Genomic DNA, 5,355 nt, shown 5'->3' on the forward strand with positions numbered 1-5,355 from the left:
ATAATCACTCAACTGGATTATTAGTATATCACCCCAAAAATCAAAATTGATGTGATTAAATTACTCACTTTCCAATCAATGATACTAAAAATTTTCTAAATTACTGCCATAAAATTAATATCGATTTTTTACCTCAATTTATTCATTTTTCATAATTATGAAAATTAATTCCCGTTGTATTCTTTGTTTTACATTCCCGCCACATGTGATACTTTGAATCTTCTTTGGTGGCGTTCGGTTGCCATGGCTAATATCATGAGACTATCCATCTAGAATTAAGTTGTGGGATTATTTTAGTTGGAGGGGGAGGCTATGACTAATTATCATGAGACTATCCATCTAGAATTAAGTTGAAGGGTTCAATCTTATGAACCAAACATGATACATATTTAATCATGAGATTTAATCTTGCCAACCGAACACATAAAATTAGGTTTCGACTCAAGTTACAATAATATCATGACCCGTAATGACTAATAACTAATTTACTTACACTTTTAATTTAAATTCTCAACGATGATTTACACTACTATACTTTCGAAACTTCAAATTATAGTTTCAGATCGATAATGATCCAATAAGCTCTGTATATAATTATTTCATGTATCCATAACAAAAGGTAGGATACAATATGAGAATTGGGCCCACAAAAGATTTTGTTAAAACCCAAAAGTAGAATTTCCCTTTTATGGGCCAGGCCTACAATCTGTTTCGGGTGATCCGTTGACGTGCCGTTTTCAATTTCACCATAAAAAGAAATTAGTTCACATTTCAGTCACATTTCACCTAAATTAATTATAACGTCATTGAATAATGATAATTCATTATTTATCTCCAATTATTTTAGCAGGGTATTGTTGGATATTGTCTGATAAAATATTATTTCAATGTTCTTAAACAATAGTTTACTATTATCATTTTGGTCCGCCACCAAAGTTACTTTCACTTCTATTTTTAGAAGTTTTTCAATATATATATATATATATATATATATATATATAGGGGAGCGTTATTTTCCTTTTCACATCTTAGATCATTTTTCCTTCTTAATATTACGCGTTAGATCTAAGGCATCAACGGATCAGATTGATTCTATAAAACTGGTTTCGTGTTGCATTATAGAAGGTGGTTGTATGCATTACAGGGTTATTATTGACATTTGACGGAAAAGTAACTGCCACATTTTGGTATCTGCGAATAATGCACCACATGGTCACGAGTAATGCATATAATTGACTATATAATGCACAATATGTGAACTGCAATGCATACGAATAAGATGTACCATGTTATGATGTTTGGACACACGTTTCTTGTTTCCCCTAAGGGTTTAATAAGCTTAGGGGCTAGGGTATAGTACGTAGACACGTATGTAATCTTCACATGGTAACGAGTAATGGATATAATTGACTATATAATGCACAATTTGTGAACTGCAATGCATACGAACAAGATGTGCTGTGTTATGATGTTTGACACACGTTTCTTGTTTCCCCTAAGGGTTTAATAAGCTTAGGGGCTAGGGTATAGTACGTACGCATTAATAACACATTATAAAACGATACGAATAATTCACCAAATTGTCACGAGTAATGGATGTTATTAACTATATAATGCACAATATGTGAACTGCAATGCATACGAATAAGATGTACCATGTTATGATGTTTGACACACGTTTCTTGTTTCCCCTAAGGGTTTAATAAGCTTAGGGGCTAGGGTATAGTACGTAGACATTACTAACAAATTGTTGTTATTGGAATATACGTATGTGCATTATTTGGTTTAGGTAGTGCATTATGTAGCTGTTAATTGTCATTATCTCAGTATATTATGCATTATTAGAGGTATTGTGTATATGGGTTAATCAACGGATTGAAGATTACATATGTGCATTTAGTAATGTCTACGTACTATACCCTAGCCCCTAAGCTTATTAAACCCTTAGGGGAAACAAGAAACGTGTGTCAAACATCATAACATGGTACATCTTATTCGTATGCATTGCAGTTCACATATTGTGCATTATATAGTTAATAACATCCATTACTCGTGACAATTTGGTGAATTATTCGTATCGTTTTATAATTTGTTATTAATGAGTACGTACTATACCCTAGCCCCTAAGCTTATTAAAGCCTTAGGGGAAACAAGAAACGTGTGTCAAACATCATAACACATCACATCTTGTTCGTATGCATTGCAGTTCACAAATTGTGCATTATATAGTCAATTATATCCATTACTCGTTACCATGTGAAGATTACATACATGTCTACGTACTATACCCTAGCCCCTAAGCTTATTAAACCCTTAGGGGAAACAGAAACGTGTGTCAAACATCATAACACAGCACATCTTGTTCGTATGCATTGCAGTTCACATATTGTGCATTATATAGGCAATTATATGCACTACTCGTGACCATGTGGTGCATTATTCGTAGCGGTTTCCAGCCATTATTAGATTACTATTGTACCATCATAATGCACAAAATAGGACAAATAATGCAACACGGGATTAATTACCCAATGTTGATCTTGACCGTCCATTTCTGTAATCTAATGGCTGATATTAAGAAGGAAAAAGGAGGAAATGTAGGAAAAGGAAATGAATACATCCCTCTATATATATATATATATATATATATATATATAATCTTGTGGATTTAATGAAGACAAGTTCATCAACTTTCAAATTCTCTTAATTGAGGCCATGCAAGAGCCCAACAACATAATAGAACCAGTTGATGAAGCATAGTTTTATTAGGATTACGTTTCTCTTTTATCCAATAAATAATGAATTTAGTATCACGTACATAAATAAACTAGAACTAATTATTATATTTATAAAAAACATAATTGAACCACTCTGGCCCTTTAGGTCAACGACTAAGCAATTACAACATTATTATACAAATCTACTTATTATGGAATGTTCGAGAATTGAACTTGGCAAAATCAAATGAAAGTTAAGTTGGGAAAGCTACTAATATATAAATACAGTAGAATCCAACTTGTGTTTGGTAATTAGATACCTACGGTAGTGGAATTTCAATAAAACAAAATTATGCCGCAGCATTATGCCACACAAAATTATTTAAACAATTTATTAAAAAAACAATAATCTAGTAATAATAAATTCGCAATTCGAAATTATGATTAATATTAAAATACTTAATGCATACTTAGTCACTTACCTTTTCCATCAATTATAAACAGAGAAGCTGGATGTTAGTTTGCTTTCTCATATTTTTTCCACCAAAATTATTTAGAGATAAACCTCTCATTCAGAGTGCTACTATTTCTTTTTCAATTTATAGTACGTATCAAATAAGATGGGATCTTTCAATATTTAAAGTAAATTTTTGGTTTATTATAATATTCAAATAAATTTTTTTCTGTATTCTAAAACACTTAATAATTCTACCAAAATCCAGGTATCATTCAATAATCAGGGTATCTTGTATGAAATCTAATGAATATTTATTATTCTATTTTAAAATATAAATAATTTATCAAATATTTTTAAGATTTTCAGTTATATTTTCCTTTTATTTATATGGGTGATTAATCAGTGAATATTTAGTGGAGTATTTTAGTACTGGAATTTATTTACCTCAAAAGTGGCCTCTCTTGTCACCAAAAAGCCCATACAACATGCATCTAAATATATCAATATAGACTTCTTAGTTCTTACCAACAAAATTACCAGTACTAATATTTAATGAAAATCTTAGTTTATTATCCCTTCTGTGCACGACTTGTTTTTTTTTTATTTTTTTTTATTTTTTGTAAGAGTTACATTTTCTTGAATTAATTGGACAAAAAAGGCATATAATATTATTGAGTCGTATAGGTTAAGAAGTTGTCTTTTCCAACTGAAGATTTTAATTCATATTCAATGTTCCATGTGATTCAACAGTGATTTTCCTATCCAAATTTAAGAAAATCAAACTTATTTGTACGTTTTCGAAAAGTCAAGATATTCCATATCACCCCTTCAAATTCAAACTGACATAAAGGTATTACTGTGTGTGTAAAAATTCAAAGTGACAACCAAGATTAAACATAATCATCATTCCAAGGTGATTATGAAATCTCAAGCATGTGCTTAGCATAATTTGGGGGTTAGATTTAAGGAATTTGCTCCTTGATTAGCACAAACATAGGAAGGAATTTACACTGTCCCCGGATTTTATATCACCTACTTAATTCTACTTTTTTCTTTAAATTCCATATTCATTGGTTTACTGCTTTATCCGTCCGCGATTAGAGTCTCAATTAAATTCGCCATGAATTTTTAAGAAAAATATAGTACAAATAAAAGTGAGTTTGAAGAAAATAATGAAATGTGAGTCTTATTTATATATATTAGTTTTATAATGAAATGGAAATGAAATAAGGTAGCGAAATGTGGTGTTATTTACAATTTATAGTAAAAATAAATCGGGCCTCCTAATTGCAAATGGATCGAGATGGAAAACCAGAAATCCAAATTGCGGAGAAAATATAATACTTCATATGTCCTAAAAAAATACACAAACTTGTAATTGACACATGTTTTAATGTACAACTAGTAAAGTAATAGAGAGATGATAAAAAATAAGAAAAAAGAGAGAAAAATTAGTGGATGTAGTGTTAGCGGATTTTGAGTCCACAATATTAGTAGTGTATAATTTGTTAAAAAAAATCGTACTTAGACTTTGTCTAATTTAGGGGACTATTTTACTTTTTTTAGGACGGCGGAGATCGTTTGTATAATAAGTTGATCATAAGAAAATGAAAATAAAACACTCATTTGAAGTATACTCCATCTCTCCACTATTAAGAGCATTCGCAGCGGTGCTCGCTGACAAGGACGACGTTCGTGCCGCTGGCGCGGCTAACCCCTGCTCGCCGCTGTGCTCTTGCCGCTGGCACGGCGCTGCTCGATGCATCGAGCACGTCCGTGCCGCTGAGTAGCTGACGTGGCGGCGCCTGATTGGCCAACGGCAATGCCGTTGGCAATTTCATTTTTTTTAAAAAAAAAATCGGATTTAATTTAAAAAATTCGAATTAAATAAACAAATATTTTCCCTCTTCCCAATAAATTATATCCGTTTTCTCCCCACTTTTAATTTATTTTTCATTTTTTTAGCCTTTAATTATGTATTTTTTATTTTTAGGATTATAATTATGTAATTTTTAATTTTTAGTATTTTAATTATGTAATTTTTATTTTTTTTGTAATTTATAATAGTATTTCGGATATTTTTAATGCATTTTAAGATTGTGGAAATGTTTTTATTTAAATTGAATAATAGAATGGTGGGACCTTTGAGCATGTCATTGCGGAAGAGCATGGATGTAGGTG

This window comes from Salvia splendens, chromosome 4 (genome assembly GCF_004379255.2).
Source record: "Salvia splendens isolate huo1 chromosome 4, SspV2, whole genome shotgun sequence".
Lineage (NCBI taxonomy): Eukaryota > Viridiplantae > Streptophyta > Magnoliopsida > Lamiales > Lamiaceae > Salvia > Salvia splendens.